Consider the following 21,339-nt stretch of genomic DNA (forward strand, 5'->3'; position numbering starts at 1 on the left):
GCCTAGGATGGATTCTGTTATTTGAATTCTATTTTTACAAAATAAATACTTGGATCTTCTTCTCAATTATGTGTGCTTAATTCTTGGTTTAATATTTCTAGACTGTTAATCCATGTTTGATGTGCTTGAATCAGAGGAGGAATAGACCTATTTAAGAGTAGATTTAGCAAATTGAGTGGAGTTGCATGCAATCCTAGAAATAGAATGACATAAAGATATCGGGTTAGAGTCAAATCTAATAGGGAATCCATAGATCAAGTTAGTGCGATAATAGGGGATTTAATTAGAAAGAAATTTCAATTAATCAACTTAGAGCCAGTTGCTCTTAGTCTTGAAAAGGGATATTAGCATCATTTAAGTGTAACACCACTAACCCGTCTCCATCGTCGGATTATAATTATGGAGAATTACTATACAATTAGAAATATTTCCACATTATACTATTCAATGTTATAATCACATCATAAACCATTCATACACATGCATATTGTCCTTAAATCGAGTCCATAAGGCTCTAAAGATAACCTAGAAACAAATTAGGACCAATTTGAAATAGTTTGGAAAGTTTAGGGAAAAAATGCAAAATTTGCAAAACAGGGGTCGCACGGCCGTATGCCTTACACGGCTGAGACACACACCCATGTCTTAGGCCATGTAACTATTGAAATAGGTACGCAGGACCATGTCCCAGCCAATGTCCTCACCCATGTAACTCTCTGAGTAGGGTCACACGGTCGTGTCACACACCATGTGCCAGGCTGTGTAACTCTCTAAGTGGCCTCACAAGTCCGTGTGCCAAGCCATGTGTTAGGCCATATAACTCACTGATTTCACCCTAAAGAAATAATCAGATGACACGTAGTCATGCCACCAGGACATGTGCCTCACGCGCTCGTGTCTCAGGTCATTTACCAGCCAAAAGACCTATTTAAAATGACATTAAAGATGCTCAAAACATGTTAAATCAACCATCCTAAGTGCCTAAACAATGTACCCTCATTGGTACCAAAAATATATATAATTTCACAAAAAAATGAACTATCACCCAAGGCACGTTAATTCACACAATTTAACATTCAACCAATGTGCCTATCATTGGCACCTCAATCACATCATTTCAATAACATGTACCCTTACTTCACATATATCATGTTAAGTTAACTACTTGCATTTAAGATCATACTTTAACATTTTACATATAAAAAAAATATCAATGACAAACAAGCCTATTACATGCCATATAATAAAAATAAATGTTCCAAAAACTACCGAAAATAGGAGGATAGTGTGACTTAGTGTCGATCCGACCGTCCAACCTTCAAAGTATTTGCAAGAACAGAAAATAACACAAAAAGCTCATTGAAGCTTAGTAAGTTGACATAAAAAATGATAAATCTAACGGAAGTAATACAATAAATAATTCAATAATAACTTAACCACATGTGTTCCCTGTCATCCAAAATCTTAACCCTGTTAATTGCATAGTACAATTCAAAGCTCAAAGACATGTTATAACTATCAAAATCACTAAACAAGTTATGATACAGATATTATGATCTAATGAATGACTTACGGGGATGAGTACATAGATATTCCAAATGAAACACACTAATTGCTCGTAAGAGATAATCCACCCGATAACATGTTAGATGCTTATAAGAGCTAGTCCAACCAAAAACACGCCAAATAGGAAGTATAACACGAGAGTTTGCAACAAATACTAAACCTCGACCTACTTGGGAATATATATATATCACTCCATAACAATCTCCGCTCCAATCCCTCATAACACGCCATAATTTGATTGTACTCTATCCCGTGTTCATCCAATTCAAGTATTGAAATTCATCAATATTTCTCAAACAAATTTACATCACCGATAAAACAATTATAAATATTATATCATAATATATCATCACACATTTCATATAGATATTAAATTGTAAACCGTACGACTTACCTAGACTGAATTGTAGTAGTTGCAGAAGTTTAGGGATTAATCTGCGATTTTTCCTTTTCCATGTATATCAATAGGAACTTGATTTAAAATGTAAAATACCTCAATTATTAGCTTAAATTTCACATTCCAATTCACTTTACATTTTATACCCTTTTTATTTTTAAAATTACATAATTACCCTTAATTTTTACAACTTTTGCAATTTAGTCCCTTAACAAAAAAATCATCAAATTAATCATTTTTCTCAAGTCAACATTTCATTCAAATATACTAGGCCTTTAAACAGTCCCTATTAGATATTAAATTCACTATCAAACCCTAAAATTTTAACATTTTCACAATTTAATTCTTAAATCAAAATCTAACAAAAACCACTTCACAAAACCACCAAATACAACAATCAAAGCTTCAAATACATATTTATCATAAAAAACATTCAAGATTCATCAATGGCCACTTCTAAATTTTTTAACAGATTCAAAAACGAAAGTACGGGCTAGCTGGAATTAGTTGCAACAATATCAAAACATAAAAATTACAAGAAATAGATATCGATTTCACTTACATGCAAATGAAAAATGAGAACTGAAACCTTTCTCCCTAGCTATGGTGTTCAGTCAATTAGAGAAGGAGAAATGAAGATAAAAATGTTTTAATCTTTCTTTAATATTATTTTATCATTTCCAACCAAAATGTCATCCCACCATGTTAACTAAGGCATAATTGCTAATTAAATCCTTCCTCATCCATTAATTAAGCTATTTGATCACCTAAATGCAATAATTACTAAGTTTTGCACCTTTTACAATTTAATCCTTTTTCTTTAATTCACTATCTAAACATTAAAATTTCTTAACCAAATTTTAATACGAATCTAATGACTCCATAATATTCTATAAATAATATTTACAAGTTGACATGATAGAATTTGTAGGCCCAAAACCATTATTCTGTCACAACTAAAAATTGGGCTGTTACAACTCTCCCTCCTTAGGAAATTTTGTCTTCAAAATTTTTACCTGAGAATAGATTAGAATATTGTAGTTTCATCAATTCCTCAGTTTCCTAAGTAGCTTTTTTTTACCATGATGACGTCACAAGACTTTTACTAATGATACTTGTTTATTCTGCAGCTCTTTGACTTCCTGAGCCAAAATTTTCACTAGTTCCTCAGAATACGTCAAATCTGGTTATAATTCAATCTCACTATGAGTAATCACATGTGAAGGATCCGATCTGTACCATCTCAGCATTGAAACGTTGAACACATTATGAATTTTCTCTAGTTTAAGGGGAAAAGCTAATCTGTAGGCTACAGGGTCGACTCTTTCAATAATCTCGTACGATCCAATAAATCTCAGACTCAGGTTTCCTTTCCTGCCAAAACGTAACAGTTTCTTCCAGAGAGAAACTTTTAGAAATACTCGATTGCTAACAAAAAAATTCTATATCTTTTCTTTTCAAGTCTGTATGATTTCTGACGATCAGATGCAGCTTTCAAACAATCTCAAATAGTTCGAATCTTGTCTTCAGTTTCTCGAATCAAATCAATTCCCACCATTTTAGATTCGCTCAGTTTAGACCAATATAATGAAATTTTACACTTTCTTCTGTATAGAGATTCAAATGGTGCCATTTTTATACTGGATTAATAATTGTTATTATAAGTGAATTCAACTAATGGTAGATACGTTTCCCAACTACCTTTAAACTCAAGTATACAACATTGTAGCATATCTTCTAGAATTTGAATCACTTGTTCTGATTCCTCGTTCGTCTGAGGATGAAACGCTGTACTGAAATTTAGTTTAGTGCCCAAAGCCTCGTGAAGTTTACTCCAAAATCTCAGTCTAAACCTTGGATCAAGATTAGAAATAATAGATGTTGGAACTCCGTGCAATCTCATAATCTCAGACACATATAATTTCACTAACCTCTCAAGTGAAAAATCTGTTCTGGCTGGAATAAAATGGGCCAACTTAGTCAATCTATCAACATTCACCCATATCAAATCTTTCTTTCTTAGAGTTACAGGTAAACCAGATCTGAAATCCATCGTGACTTGGTCCCACTTCCACTCAAGAATCATAGCATGTTGTAGTAAACCCAATGGTACTTGATGCTGCTTTTACCTGCTAACACATCAAACATTTAGGTATGGATTCACAAACCTCATGTTTCATACCCAGCCAACAATACATCTGTTTATGAATGGAATACGTACTACTGTGAGCTTCAGACATAATATTGCATTTTAAATCTAAATCATTCAAGATATAAATCCTATCATGGTAACGCATTGTACCATAATCATAAATACTATATTCAGTAATCAAATCATCTTGAACCAATTTTCGTTTCATTATCAACATCAGATCGTCATTTTGTAACACCCGAATTTGCTATAGAAACAAAGGTTTAGTTCTCAACTCAGCTAGTATAGAACCATCTTCACTCAATGCTAAATGAGCATTTAACGTTCGAAGTACAAACAATGACAACTTTCAACTGAGTGCATCTGCATCTGCAACCACATTAGCTTTTCCCGGATGATAATCAATAACTAGATTATAATTTTTTAGTAGCTCTAACCAATGTTGCTGCCTCAAATTCAATTCCTTCTGGGTCGTCAAATACATTAAAATTTTGTGATCCGTATACACGTGACATTTCTCACCGTATAAATAGTATCTCCAAATCTTCAAAGCGAAGACAATTGCGGCCAACTCGAGACCATGAGTAGAATAATTTATTTCATGTGGCTTTAATTGTTGAGAAGCATAAGCTACTACTTTACCAGCTTGCATTAACACACAACCCAAACCATTAAAAAAGCATCATTGTAAACCACATATGCTATCCCAAACTCACTTTGAGTTAAGACTGAAGCTTCTATCAACATGTTTTGCAACTGATCAAAACTCTATTGGCACTTATCAGATAAAACAAAATAAAAGTTTTTTTGTAGTAACCTGGTCATCAGAGAAGCAATGGTCAAAATTTTTTTAACAAAATGACGATAATAACCTGCTAAACCTAAAAAACTTCACACTTCAGAAACATTTTCAGAGTTTTCCAGTTCATTACAACAAATACTTTACTTGGATTGACTCGAATCCCATCAGCTGATACTGTGTGACCCAAAAATCCAACCTTGTGAAGCCAGAATTCACATTTACTGAACTTTGCATACAATAGTTTTTCTTTCAAAGTCTGTGACATGATTCTCAGGTGTTGAGCATGTTCAGATTCTGATTTAGAATAGATCAATATATCATCAATAAACACAACCACAAATCTATCCAAATGAGGTTGAAAAACTCGATTAATTAAATCCATAAAAGTAGTAGGAGTATTTATTAATCCAAATGGCATTACGAGAAATTCATAGTGGTCATAACAAGTTCTGAAAGCAGTCTTTGACACGTCACAATCCTTAACTTGTAACTGATAATACCCGAATCTGAGGTCTATCATCGAGAACACTGTGGCTCCTTTTAATTGATCAAACAAATCATCAATACATGGCAAGGGGTACTTATTCTTTATTGTAACTTTGTTCAATTGTCTGTAGTCTATACACAATCTTATCTTAAAGAGCCATATTTATTTTTCAGAAGTAAAAGGTGCACCCCAGGGTGATACACTCGGTCGAATAAATGATCTGTCTAACAATTCTTGCAACTGTGTTTTCAACTCTTTTAACTCAACTAGTGCCATACGATACGGTGATATTGATATTGGTGCAGTTCCAGGAACCAAATCAATTACAAACTCAACTTCCCGATTAGGAGGCAAGCCCGGTAACTCTTTAGAAAATACATCAATAAACTCACTAACAATAGATAACTAATCTAACTTCAACTCTAAATCTCTGATATCAAGTATGTATGCTAGAAATGCTTCACTACCTTTACGTATCAATCTCTGTGCAAAAATAGCTAAAATGATTCTAACAACACTATTCGACCAATCAAATTCAACTGAAACCATTTCTCCTCTCTGGCATTTCAAATAAATATGTTTTTGTTTACAATTTACCACAGCATTATGTAATGATAGCCAATCCATACACAAAATAACATCAAATTCTCGAAAGGGTAGTAACATCAAATCAGAAGGGAATTCACAACCTCTAATTTTTAATGGACATTTATGACAAACTAAGTTAACTATCACACTCTGACCTAGTGGATTAGTAACTTGAACATCATATTCAATTGATTCAATAGGTAGTTCCTTTTTCGTTACTAATGCAATGAAAATATAAGAATGAGTTGACCTAGGGTCAATCAGTGCATACACAGTAACATCAAAGAGATAGAATGTACCAGCAATCACATCAGGTGCAGCAGTTTTTTCATTGGCTCGGATGGTATATGTTTGAGCTGGTGCTCTAGTCTTTGATCGAACAACCATATCTTTTGCTCATGCACGAGGAGTTCCAGTAGTGTTGTTCTGGCCCAGACGTCTGCCTTTATGAGATGTAGACATTTGTTTTTCATTTCGTTCATCATTTTCCTTTAACTATTTAGAAGAATTTCATAGAAAGTGATCAGTTGATCCGCATCTATAACATGCCCTTAATTTAGCTCTACATTCACCAAAATGATATTTTCCACAATGTTTACAATTAGGCTTCGGAGTGTTCCTTACACTTCCCACACTATCAATTGGTTTTGTAGGGGTCTTAAAATCATGCTGAACCGATTTATTTTTGTTCGAATGCTCAGACACTGAAGTAGCTCAACTAAAGTCTTTTCTAGTATTCTTTGTTGGTGGTATAGAAACAGCTTAGAAGAACTTTTCTTGTTAAACTATCAAATTTGTCTATCCCTTTGTATCTTGCGGTTGTACAGTTCTTCCATTTTCTATGAACTATCAGATAAAACAACAAATTCTCAGATTGCATTACCTTCGATCATCATTCTAATTTTATCATTTAGGCCATCTTCAAATAAGATACACATCTCTTCTTTAGTAGGCACAATTTCTCGGGCATATTTATTGAGATACACAAACTCTCTCTCTTACTCAGTCACTAACTTGTTTCCTTGTCATAACTCAAGAAATTCCCTCATTTTCTTGTCTAAATACCATTTTCCAACATACTTCTTTTTAAATTTGGTCTGAAAGAAATCCCAAGTAATTTTCTCTCTCGATACCATAGCTACCAACGTAGTCCACCAACTATACACTTCTTCTTTTAAAAATGAAACAACACATCTAAGAAAATTATCAAGAGGGCAAGCCATTTCTTCAAAAACTCGCAAGATGTTCTAAAGCTAATACTCGGCTTTAACCGGATCATGTTCTGATCTACCTCTGAATTCTTCAGGACCATACTTTCTAGGCTTTTCAATCAGTATATGTCGACTAGATTCAGTCACAGGAGGAGGTGGAGGTGCAATAGGAGGTGTAACAAGGGGAGGAGGTCATTAAGCCGTAGTATTCATTTGCATAAACTCATTAAACCACTGGTTCATAAACCTCAGAAACATGATTTTAAGTTCATGTTTAAGTAAATGTGGAATCAGAATATTACCACTCGTCCCTTGTTCTGAGGTCGATATATTACTATTAACCTTATCGTTGTTAGGACGACCAGATCTGTCTGGCATCTTTATAATCCATAAGAAAAGCAAAGGTTAAATTGGATCAAACACGTCACAGTATCATATATTTATATGGCATGTAACTTTAGACATTTCATATACTATGTTTATGTGACAGCCCAAAATTGACCCTAGCCGGGAAGTGGTTTCGGGACCGCTAAACCGAGTCACCGAAAGGTTTGAATGTGATGTTTATTGTCTAGAATATGTAATCATGAATGTGTAAAAATTTCAAGCTTCGATTTAGTCGATTGCATGTGAATTTAGTCAATAGGACTTATATGAGAAAATTTTAAAATGTGATAGGTCAATGCATGAGGACCTATTAGTGCATGTGGAAGAAAAAGGGGACTTGCATGTCAAATTCCCCCTCCCTAATATGTAGTGGCCGGCCATGCTATAGGTGGAAACATGTCTCCAACATGTTATGCTAGTGATGCATGTTAAGAATAATAAAATAATAAGCATGGTGATTAAATAATGAAAGAAGGGTGATGGAGAAAAAAAAAAGTACATGGTCTCACCCCCCCTTGTTGCCGTGAATTGAAGAAAGAAAACAAAAAAAAAGAGTTCATTCTTGAACATCCTTGGCCGAATAGAGGAAAGAAAGGAAGGGGAAAAAGGCTTGAGAAAAATCGGCTATGGTGGTGGTTAGACTAAGGTATGTTTGATGTTGTCTTTGAGATGCATGCATGTTTTAAATAGCCCATGTTTAAACTTTGAATCTTGTTGATAACATGAGCAATCGGTCATGAGAAAGTGTTCAAGGAAAAGGTTGTTGATGAAAGAAATTAATGTGTTAAGGGATTATATGAAACTTATTCATGTTTATATATGTTATATGCAACGAAAATGGTTGATGATTTTGGAGGTGATTAGCTTGAATCGGCCACGGTATATCCATAAACACGATCTATGCTTGTTATGTTACTCATGGTTAAAACAATTCGGCTAGGACATTCGGCCATGGATGGTTGTATTTCTTTGATGTTGTTTTTGATGCCTTAGGGCATTGAGAGTTGATTATAGATGAGGTGAGCTTCTTGATTTAAAAATTTGATGGATGTTAAGCTAATTGGGCAACCAAAGGTTCAATATTTTTGTTATGAGGTCATATGTGCATTCGGCCATGGTCTTTGCTTGAATATGAGAATTGTAATGTGATTTTCCTAAATTGTCTATGAATTTGGTTGTTGATTTCATGGTAATGGTATATTGAATCCATGAGAATTTAGTAAGGTTGCATTCGGCAACTTACTTGAAATTAAAAATCGATGTCTAAGCTTAGGTGATTTCGATGATGATATATGTGTGTATACATAAGTATATTTAGTTGATTCGGCTTTGGTAGTTGCATGAGATTATTAGCCGAATATACTAACATACATATACATGTGAGATTGGATTGTAAATATTTAGCAAGGTGGTTAAACTAGTTAAATTATTGATATAGCTCAAGGAGCTAAAGGAGGTGAATCGAGCAAAGGCAAAGAAAAGGTTATCGAGTAGCCGAGTTGGAACCGTCTTACCCAACACGAGGTAAGTCATTAAGCATGTAGTTGGTATTATTTCAATGGTCATAATGTTGTGTATTGATGCTGAATGGAATGAATAAATGTACATATATATATGCATGTACGTATGTGATGATGAAATTGTTGAATGAAAGAAAAGAGGTAAGATGTACTGAGTTGTTGATCTCGGCACTAAACGTGCGGGATAACCATTTATGACCATGAGATTGGCGCTAAGTGCGTGGGATTAAATTGTACAGCACTAAGTGTGCGATTCGACTATGTTGCACTAAGTGTGCGAAATGAATATGATGCACTAAGTGTGCGAATTGACCATGCGGCACTAAGTGTGCGAGTTTGACTATGTGGCACTAAGTGTGCGATTTGATTATGTAGCACTAAGTGTGCGAGTTGATTATATAGCACTGAGTGTGCGGACTCGATATACATTCGTGAATCATTACGGACACTATGTGTGCGACACTATTGAGTCGATCGCGGACAGCGGATCGGGTAAGTGTTTTGAGTACATGGCTATTATGTGCTATGCTTATACTTGGTGTTGAGCTCGGTAAGTTTGAACCTATGTGACAAATATACTTGAAGTCACGTACATAAAATTTATCGTAGGATGGGTGAAAGGCCGTTTAGTCGTTTGATTGTAACGAAAATAAATTGAATTATGAAAATGTTTCAATGTCCTATTGATGAGTATATGGAATGTGAATGCATGAATTGATATGAAATTGAATTGATAGGTTGGAGGAACTATGGTATGGTTCGGAATGGATGGAGTAATTAGCCTCGTTCCATTTTGTTTTCTCTTGTGATAATGTTATTGATGGATGGTAGTGCATAGCTTATGACTTACTGAGTTATAAACTCACTCGGTGTTTCCTTGTCACCCATTATAGGTTGCTTGGACTCATCTATTGTTGCGGGGTCGGGCCGTCAACGAAGTCATCACACCAGATAGCTAGTTTTGGTACTTTCTTCTTAGTGTGCTTAGAAGATCATTTTGGCATGTATAAGCTAGTACGTTGTGTTTGAATTATGGCATGTAAACTTTAAGCCATGCGAAAATGGCACGAATGTTCGATTGAGTTGGATCGAGGGTAGGCATGAAATGGACCTAGTTACTTTCGTAACAGATGCTGGCAGCAGCAGTGTCATGAGATTGAAAAATCACTAAAAATAGTAGGAGTGGAATTAATTGATGAATAAATTATGTAATCGAAGCTCGATGAGTCTGTTTTCATGAGGAAGTAACGAAAAGATCATATGGGCAGTATATTAAGAGATAATCAGATTTTAGTGGGACAGGGCCAGAACGGTTTCTGGATTCCCTGCTCCAACTTTGGAAATTCATTATAAATTAACCAGAGATAATTAGGGGTCGTACCATATATGTGCAGATTCCTCTCTGAGTCTAGTTTCCATAGAAACAAACGGCAACAGTATTGAAGCCCCGTGCAGGGAGATATCCCAGTCGTAATGGGCAAAGGTCAGTGTAGTCGACCCCTGCAACTTGGGGAACTTTGACTAATAAACTGTACTAATTGGCCCAACCAAAAATTCTAGAAAAAAATACATAGATGGGCACATGAGTCTAGTTTCTGGGAAAAATTACGAAACTGATTTTCGAGTTACGAAACTCAAGATATGAATTTTAAAACGACTAGTACACAGATTGGGCAGTGTCTGGAAAATAAATTTTGTAAGAGGGTAAAGCCAGTCAACACCTCGTGTTCGACCCCGATGACGGTTTCGGGTTCGGGGTGTTACATTTTATTGGTATCAGAGCTATGGTTTAGTCGGTTCTAGGACTACCATAGCGCGCATGAGTCTAGCTATACATGCCGAATGTTAATGTTTAAATGTGTGATGACTTCCGACGGTTGAAATGTTTTTGTTTTGATTAGTAAATGGATCCCGGTGTAGAAAGAACCCTAGCGGATGACGTTGAGAGCGTAGCGGCTGCTCCTGCACAAGGGACGCCGCCTGTTGAACCTCAGTCATCTGCGAATAATCAAGGTGAGGGGGCTAAACAAGCCTTCTTTACCATGATGAATGAGTGGGTCGCGCAATATGCCCGAGCCAACCCGGCTGTCCAACAATTCCCAAATTTGAATAACCCACCCCAAGAGCCTGTAAGGCCGTCAGTCGCTGATCCTGTGAGGCTGAGTAAGCTACCTGTAGACTTGATTAGGAAGCGTGGGGCCGAGGAGTTCAAGGCCATAGTAACTGATGATGCCGAAAGGGCCGAGTTCTGGCTTGATAACACCATTCGGGTGTTCGATGAATTGTCATGCACACCCGATGAATGTCTAAAATGTGCTGTATCTTTGTTGCGAGACTCAGCCTACTATTGGTGGAGGACATTGATTTCCATAGTCCCGAACGAGCGAGTAACTTGGGACTTCTTTCAAACGGAATTTCGGAAGAAATTTATTAGCCAACGGTTCATTGACCAGAAGCGTAAGGAGTTCTTGGAACTCAAGCAAGGCCGTATGACTGTATCTGAATACGAACATGAATTCGTAAGACTTAGTAGGTATGCCCGGGAGTGCGTAGCTGATGAGGTTGCTATGTGCAAAAGATTCGAGGAAGGATTGAATGAAGATTTAAAGCTACTAATGGGTATTTTGGAAATAAAAGAATTCGTAACACTAGTCGAACGAGCCTGTAAGGCGGAAGAACTTGGAAAGGAGAAGAGGAAGGCTGAATTTGAAGCTAGAGATTATCGTAAGAGATCGACGGGTAAAGCTCCGTTCTCAGCTGTAAAGAAGTTCAGGGAGGACATTAAGAAGTCGAGGGCGACTGCGGGAATTTCCATCAGGGCAAGACCATCGATGGGCTCCCGAGCTACTTCGGTAGCTAGTGTGGGCAATAATCGGCACGAGAAACCTGAATGTCCCCAATGTGGAAGACGACACCTAGGTGAATGTTGGGGCAAGTCTACTAACAGGGCCTGTTACGGATGCGGTTCGAAGGACCACTTCATTAGAGATTGCACGGAGCTGGATGAGAAGAATAAGATTCAAGGTGCAAGACCTAGTGGAGTGACATCTAGAGGTAGACCACCGAGAATTTTTGGAGGCAGGGGTGGTAGTCAGAGGGGGGCTTCTGATACGGCCGATCGCGCCGAGAACCGTGCTCCTGCTAGAGCATATGCCATTCGCGCACGAGAGGAGGCATCCTCCCCCGACGTCATCACTGGTACCTTCACTCTCTTTGATACTAATGTGATTGCATTGATTGACCCTGGTTCTACTCATTCATATGTATGCGAAACCTTAGCAACCAGTAAGACTCTACCTGTTGAGTCTACTGAGCTCGTAATTCGAGTATCAAACCCTTTGGGTCAATGCGTACTTGTTGATAAAGTGTGTAAGAGATGCCCTCTATTAATCCGAGAATCCTGTTTTCCGGCTGATTTGATGCTTTTGCCGTTCGACGAGTTTGATGTTATTCTTGGTTTGGATTGGTTAACCGCGCATGATGCGGTTGTGAATTGCAAAAGCAAGACTATCGATTTGAGGTGCGCAAATAACGAAATAATCCGAGTTGAGTCTGCGGACTTAAGGGGGTTGCCAGCTGTAATATCAGCAATGTTGGCCCAGAAATATGTAAGGAAAGGGTGCGAAGCATACCTCGCGTATGTACTTGATGACAAGGAGTTAGAAAAGAAACCCGAATCGGTGCCGGTGGTTTGTGAATACCCGGATGTTTTTCCTGAAGAGTTACCGGGTTTGCCACCTGTTCGGGAAGTAGAGTTTGGAATTGAGCTTGTACCTGGAACTACGCCAATTTCGATCGCTCCGTATCGTATGGCACTAACTGAGTTAAAAGAGTTGAAAGCTCAGTTGCAAGAATTGACGGATAGAGGTTTCGCTCGACCGAGTTTCTCGCCTTGGGGTGCACCAGTATTGTTCGTGAAAAAGAAGGACGGAACCATGAGGTTGTGCATTGACTATCGTCAACTGAATAAAGTGACGATAAAGAATAAGTATCCGTTACCGCGTATAGATGATTTGTTCGACCAACTGAAGGGAGCCACAGTGTTCTCAAAAATAGATTTGAGATCGGGCTATTATCAGTTGCGAATTCGAGAATCGGACATACCAAAAACTGCCTTCAGAACGAGATATGGTCACTATGAATTCTTAGTGATGCCGTTTGGACTCACTAATGCCCCTGCGGTATTTATGGATTTGATGAATCGGATCTTCAGACCATATTTGGATCGGTTCGTAGTTGTGTTCATTGATGACATTTTGGTCTATTCAAGAGATGAGACCGAACATGCTGAGCATCTGAGGCTAGTGCTGCAAATTTTGCGGGAGAAGCAGTTATATGCTAAGTTCAGTAAGTGTGAGTTCTGGTTAAGAGAGGTTAGCTTCTTGGGTCATGTGGTATCCGCGTCGGGTAATCGAGTTGACCCGAACAAAATTTCAGCCATACTTGACTGGAAATCTCCGAGAAATATTACTGAGGTTCGGAGCTTTTTGGTGCTCGCCGGTTATTACCGACGATTTGTCAAAGGTTTCTCGATGATAGCCACACCAATGACGAAGCTACTTCAAAAGGACGTTAAGTTCGAATGGACGGAGAAATGTTAGAAAAGCTTCGATCAACTGAAAACTCATCTGACTAAAGCTCCAATTTTGGTGCAACCCGAATCGGGTAAAGAGTTTGTCGTTTATAGTGACGCATCCCTACTCGGGTTGGGTTGTGTATTGATGCAAGAAGGTCGAGTTGTGGCCTATGCGTCGAGACAATTGAAGCCACACGAGAGAAATTATCCGACCCATGATCTCGAACTAGCCGCCATTGTGTTTGCATTGAAAATATGGCGACATTATTTGTTTGGTGAGAAGTGCCATGTGTTTTCGGATCACAAAAGTCTCAAATATTTGATGACTCAACGGGACTTGAATCTGCGACAAAGACGTTGGCTTGAATTGTTGAAGGATTATGAGCTTGTCATTGATTACCACCCGGGAAAGGCTAATGTGGTTGCGGACGCCTTAAGCCGGAAATCACTGTTTGCTTTGCGAGCAATGAATGTACACTTGTCTGTTCTACCTGACAATGTGTTAGTAGCTGAATTAAAAGCCAAACCATTATTGACTCATCAAATTCATGAAGCTCAGAAAGTCGATGATGAATTAGTTGCAAAACGAGCTGAGTGTGTTCCAAACAAGGAATCGGAGTTTCAGATTGATGATGATGGTTGTTTGAGGTTTAGAAGTCGTTTGTGCGTTCCAAGGAATTCGAAACTCATTCCGATGATCCTGAACGAAGCCCATTGTAGCCGAATGTCAATTCACCCGGGGAGCACGAAAATGTACAACGACTTGAAACGTCGATTTTGGTGGCATGGTATGAAGCGAGACATCTCCGACTTTGTTTCGAGATGTTTAATATGTCAGCAAGTGAAAGCGGAACATCAAGTGCCTTCAGGGTTACTTCAGCCGATCATGATACCCGAGTGGAAATGGGACCGAGTCACAATGGACTTTGTGTCCGGACTGCCATTGTCCGCAAGTAAGAAGGATGCGATTTGGGTTGTTGTTGATAGGCTGACTAAGTCGGCTCACTTTATCCCCGTGCGTACGGATTTCTCATTGGATAAACTAGCCGAGTTGTATGTTTCTCAGATTGTGAGATTACATGGAGTACCTATTTCTATCGTGTCGGATAGAGATCCGAGATTCACCTCGCGATTTTGGAAGAAATTGCAAGAAGCTTTGGGTACCCAGCTGCATTTTAGCACCGCTTTTCATCCCCAAACCGATGGTCAATCCGAGCGGATAATTCAGATACTCGAGGATATGCTGAGATGCTGCATCCTTGAGTTTAGTGGTTCATGGGAACGGTATGTACCTTTGATTGAATTCGCTTACAACAATAGTTTTCAATCAAGTATTAAGATGGCACCTTACGAGGCTTTGTACGGTCGTAAATGCCGTACACCATTGTTTTGGACCGAGCTTGGTGAAAGTAAAATTTTCGGAGTTGATTTGATTAAAGATGCTGAACAGAAAGTAAAAGTAATCCGTGAAAGTTTGAAGGCAGCCACAGATCGTCAGAAATCGTATGCGGATCTGAAACGGAAGGACATTGAATATCAGGTGGGAGATAAAGTGTTCCTTAAAGTTTCGCCTTGGAAAAAGGTACTTAGGTTTGGCCGTAAGGGCAAGTTGAGCCCGAGATTCATTGGGCCGTACGAAATCTCCGAACGAGTGGGGCCAGTTGCGTATAGATTGATTTTGCCCCCTGAGCTTGAAAAGATTCACGATGTCTTTCATGTTTCGATGCTTCGACGCTATCGATCTGATCCGTCGCATATAATTAGCCCATCAGAGGTTGAAATTCAAGCCGATATGAGTTATGAAGAAGAACCGATACGTATCCTAGCTCGTGAGGTGAAAGAGTTGCGAAACAAAAGGGTTCCGTTGGTTAAGGTGTTGTGGCTCAAACACGGGATCGAGGAAGCAACCTGGGAACCCGAGAGCTCGATGAAGGAACGATATCCAAACCTATTTACTGGTAAGATTTTCGAGGACGAAAATTTCTTAAGTGAGGGAGAGTTGTGACAGCCCAAAATTGACCCTAGCCGGGAAGTGGTTTCGGGACCGCTAAACCGAGTCACCGAAAGGTTTGAATGTGATGTTTATTGTCTAGAATATGTAATCATGAATGTGTAAAAATTTCAAGCTTCGATTTAGTCGATTGCATGTGAATTTAGTCAATAGGACTTATATGAGAAAATTTTAAAATGTGATAGGTCAATGCATGAGGACCTATTAGTGCATGTGGAAGAAAAAGGGGACTTGCATGTCAAATTCCCCCTCCCTAATATGTAGTGGCCGGCCATGCTATAGGTGGAAACATGTCTCCAACATGTTATGCTAGTGATGCATGTTAAGAATAATAAAATAATAAGCATGGTGATTAAATAATGAAAGAAGGGTGATGGAGAAAAAAAAAAGTACATGGTCTCACCCCCCCCTTGTTGCCGTGAATTGAAGAAAGAAAACAAAAAAAAAAGAGTTCATTCTTGAACATCCTTGGCCGAATAGAGGAAAGAAAGGAAGGGGAAAAAGGCTTGAGAAAAATCGGCTATGGTGGTGGTTAGACTAAGGTATGTTTGATGTTGTCTTTGAGATGCATGCATGTTTTAAATAGCCCATGTTTAAACTTTGAATCTTGTTGATAACATGAGCAATCGGTCATGAGAAAGTGTTCAAGGAAAAGGTTGTTGATGAAAGAAATTAATGTGTTAAGGGATTATATGAAACTTATTCATGTTTATATATGTTATATGCAACGAAAATGGTTGATGATTTTGGAGGTGATTAGCTTGAATCGGCCACGGTATATCCATAAACACGATCTATGCTTGTTATGTTACTCATGGTTAAAACAATTCGGCTAGGACATTCGGCCATGGATGGTTGTATTTCTTTGATGTTGTTTTTGATGCCTTAGGGCATTGAGAGTTGATTATAGATGAGGTGAGCTTCTTGATTTAAAAATTTGATGGATGTTAAGCTAATTGGGCAACCAAAGGTTCAATATTTTTGTTATGAGGTCATATGTGCATTCGGCCATGGTCTTTGCTTGAATATGAGAATTGTAATGTGATTTTCCTAAATTGTCTATGAATTTGGTTGTTGATTTCATGGTAATGGTATATTGAATCCATGAGAATTTAGTAAGGTTGCATTCGGCAACTTACTTGAAATTAAAAATCGATGTCTAAGCTTAGGTGATTTCGATGATGATATATGTGTGTATACATAAGTATATTTAGTTGATTCGGCTTTGGTAGTTGCATGAGATTATTAGCCGAATATACTAACATACATATACATGTGAGATTGGATTGTAAATATTTAGCAAGGTGGTTAAACTAGTTAAATTATTGATATAGCTCAAGGAGCTAAAGGAGGTGAATCGAGCAAAGGCAAAGAAAAGGTTATCGAGTAGCCGAGTTGGAACCGTCTTACCCAACACGAGGTAAGTCATTAAGCATGTAGTTGGTATTATTTCAATGGTCATAATGTTGTGTATTGATGCTGAATGGAATGAATAAATGTACATATATATATGCATGTACGTATGTGATGATGAAATTGTTGAATGAAAGAAAAGAGGTAAGATGTACTGAGTTGTTGATCTCGGCACTAAACGTGCGGGATAACCATTTATGACCATGAGATTGGCGCTAAGTGCGCGGGATTAAATTGTACAGCACTAAGTGTGCGATTCGACTATGTTGCACTAAGTGTGCGAAATGAATATGATGCACTAAGTGTGCGAATTGACCATGCGGCACTAAGTGTGCGAGTTTGACTATGTGGCACTAAGTGTGCGATTTGATTATGTAGCACTAAGTGTGCGAGTTGATTATATAGCACTGAGTGTGCGGACTCGATATACATTCGTGAATCATTACGGACACTATGTGTGCGACACTATTGAGTCGATCGCGGACAGCGGATCGGGTAAGTGTTTTGAGTACATGGCTATTATGTGCTATGCTTATACTTGGTGTTGAGCTCGGTAAGTTTGAACCTATGTGACAAATATACTTGAAGTCACGTACATAAAATTTATCGTAGGATGGGTGAAAGGCCGTTTAGTCGTTTGATTGTAACGAAAATAAATTGAATTATGAAAATGTTTCAATGTCCTATTGATGAGTATATGGAATGTGAATGCATGAATTGATATGAAATTGAATTGATAGGTTGGAGGAACTATGGTATGGTTCGGAATGGATGGAGTAATTAGCCTCGTTCCATTTTGTTTTCTCTTGTGATAATGTTATTGATGGATGGTAGTGCATAGCTTATGACTTACTGAGTTATAAACTCACTCGGTGTTTCCTTGTCACCCATTATAGGTTGCTTGGACTCATCTATTGTTGCGGGGTCGGGCCGTCAACGAAGTCATCACACCAGATAGCTAGTTTTGGTACTTTCTTCTTAGTGTGCTTAGAAGATCATTTTGGCATGTATAAGCTAGTACGTTGTGTTTGAATTATGGCATGTAAACTTTAAGCCATGCGAAAATGGCACGAATGTTCGATTGAGTTGGATCGAGGGTAGGCATGAAATGGACCTAGTTACTTTCGTAACAGATGCTGGCAGCAGCAGTGTCATGAGATTGAAAAATCACTAAAAATAGTAGGAGTGGAATTAATTGATGAATAAATTATGTAATCGAAGCTCGATGAGTCTGTTTTCATGAGGAAGTAACGAAAAGATCATATGGGCAGTATATTAAGAGATAATCAGATTTTAGTGGGACAGGGCCAGAACGGTTTCTGGATTCCCTGCTCCAACTTTGGAAATTCATTATAAATTAACCAGAGATAATTAGGGGTCGTACCATATATGTGCAGATTCCTCTCTGAGTCTAGTTTCCATAGAAACAAACGGCAACAGTATTGAAGCCCCGTGCAGGGAGATATCCCAGTCGTAATGGGCAAAGGTCAGTGTAGTCGACCCCTGCAACTTGGGGAACTTTGACTAATAAACTGTACTAATTGGCCCAACCAAAAATTCTAGAAAAAAATACATAGATGGGCACATGAGTCTAGTTTCTGGGAAAAATTACGAAACTGATTTTCGAGTTACGAAACTCAAGATATGAATTTTAAAACGACTAGTACACAGATTGGGCAGTGTCTGGAAAATAAATTTTGTAAGAGGGTAAAGCCAGTCAACACCTCGTGTTCGACCCCGATGACGGTTTCGGGTTCGGGGTGTTACAGTTTAGTCTGAGAACTGACTAAACCGTATCACTGATATCACTAAATGTAACACCCCTAACCCATCTCCGTCGCCGAATTAGGGTTATGGAGTATTACTAAGAAATCAAAAACATTTGCATATTATACTATTCAATATTATAATCACATCATAAACCATTCATACACATGCATACTGTCCCTAAATCGAGTCCTCGAGGCTCTAAAGATAACCTAGACACAAATTGGGAGCAATTTGAAAGAGTTTGGAAAGTTTAGGAAAAAAGATGCCAAATTTGCAAAATAGGGGTCACACGGCTGTGTGCCTCACATGTCTAAGACACACGCCCATGTCTCAGGTTGTGTAACTATCATACTAGGGACTCACGGTCGTGTCCCACACCGTGTCCTCACCCGTGTAACTCTCTGAGTTGCCTCACATGCCCGTGTGCCAGACCGTGTGTTAGGTTGTGTAACTCACTGACTTGCACCCTAAAGAAATCTGTAGCACCTCTCACCCATATTCAACACCGAAATAGGGTTACGGAGCATTACCAGACTTACAACACAATTAAACAAACTTTTCTTATACATTCAATCATTACTTACAATCACTATTCAATCTCAATCAATTTGTCCCTTGTACGAGCCTACGAGGCCCTAAACATACTTTGAAAGTGGTTCGGGACAAAACCAACAACTCAGGAAGTTTTTTAACACTTAGAAAACTTTTGCATAAAATAGGGACACACACCCGTGTGTCTTACACGGCCAATAGACACTCCCGTGTCATAGGTCGTGTGAACATTTGAAATGGAAGCACATGGCTGTGTCCCAACTTGTGTCTGACCCCGTGTAACTCTTTGACTTGGGTCACACGGCCAACACACACGCCTGTGTGGCTAGCCCGTGTGCCCTAAAAATGGCAACACACGCCCGTGTGCCAGGTCGTGTGCTAGGCTGTGCCAAACCTGTAGGGCATACTGACTTATGACACATGGCCAAGTCACACACTCGTGTGTGAGGCCCTGTGGAGTACACTGAATTATTTTCAAAATCAACACCAGGGGACGTGCGGTCATGTAACATGACCATGTGTCACACACGGTTGAGACAAATGCCCGCGTGGACAAAAATAAGCCATTTACCAAGCCATTTTACCACCTATTTTGCACATACCTATACAAGCTCAATTGATACCATTTTAAGACACAAATATGCAACCAAAAATCATCAACCAATACACAATCATACTATATCCATTTCAACCATTTCAATACTCAATTCAATGTCATTTACCTATTCAAATACCTATCTACTCAAATTGTTTTACTAGACATAATTCACATATATAATTCATATGGTTAAACCATTCCAAACATGCATTAACAATTCAACCTCATTCACTCAATTTTGTTCAATTACCTAACTCAAAACAAAGCCATTTACACAACTTATTACATTAACAATTTCATTATCACAAGCCAACACAAATGGCCTATTTATATACATGTTCATCAAACATACCCCAAAATGACTCAAGCTTATACATGCCATATACCATATATACATAACTTCAAAAGTACCAAAATAGATGTTCGACAGTGCGATGAAGTCTCTAGTGATCCTCGAATCCGAGCTAGCTTTGAACTATATAACATATAAAGCTTATATAACATATAATTTATGTTAGTATGAAATATACTCAACAAATCATAATACATAAATCATCAATTTGAACTATATAACATATAATTTATGAAAACAAAAAACCTTCCATCTGCTTAATCATATGCTTATATGCAAATTCATAACTTATTCTACTTGAATCTCATACTTTACATATACATACCTGTACAATTTTGAAACAAACTCATACCTTTTCGGTACACTGTCGAATACTCGATATCTCGCACACTAAGTGCCAATGCATAGCCAAAGCTATTATAATTTCGTACACTAAGTTCCTTACATAGCCAAAGCAATCTCGGTCTCCCACACTAAGTGCCATATATAGCCGAAGCTATTCCGAATCGCTCACTAAGTGCCATATATATATCCGAATCATCGTCAAACATGAATATAAGTTCATAAACACAATTTATGCAATATCAAAACATTTAAAGCATAATTGTAACAATGCTTATCACATACGAACTTACCTCAGATATTAAAACGACGAATTGAGTCGATTAGTCGATAACTTTCGTTTTTCCCCGATCCTAATCCAAATTTCATTTTTCTTGATCTAAATATATTCAAAATTAACTCATTTAATAAACTATTTATTCAATTCAGTCTAAAATATACATTAGGGCTATTTTACATATTTGCCCCTAAACTTCCACATCTTTCACAATTTAGTCCTTATTACATAAAATCACAAATTAATGAAATTCCAATTATACCCATGCTAGCCGAATTACTATTATACCTCTAGAAGCCCATATTTTTCATTTATTTCACATTTTAACCATAAATTTC

This window comes from Gossypium hirsutum, chromosome A12, assembly GCF_007990345.1.
Source record: "Gossypium hirsutum isolate 1008001.06 chromosome A12, Gossypium_hirsutum_v2.1, whole genome shotgun sequence".
In the NCBI taxonomy this organism is placed as follows: Eukaryota; Viridiplantae; Streptophyta; class Magnoliopsida; order Malvales; family Malvaceae; genus Gossypium; species Gossypium hirsutum.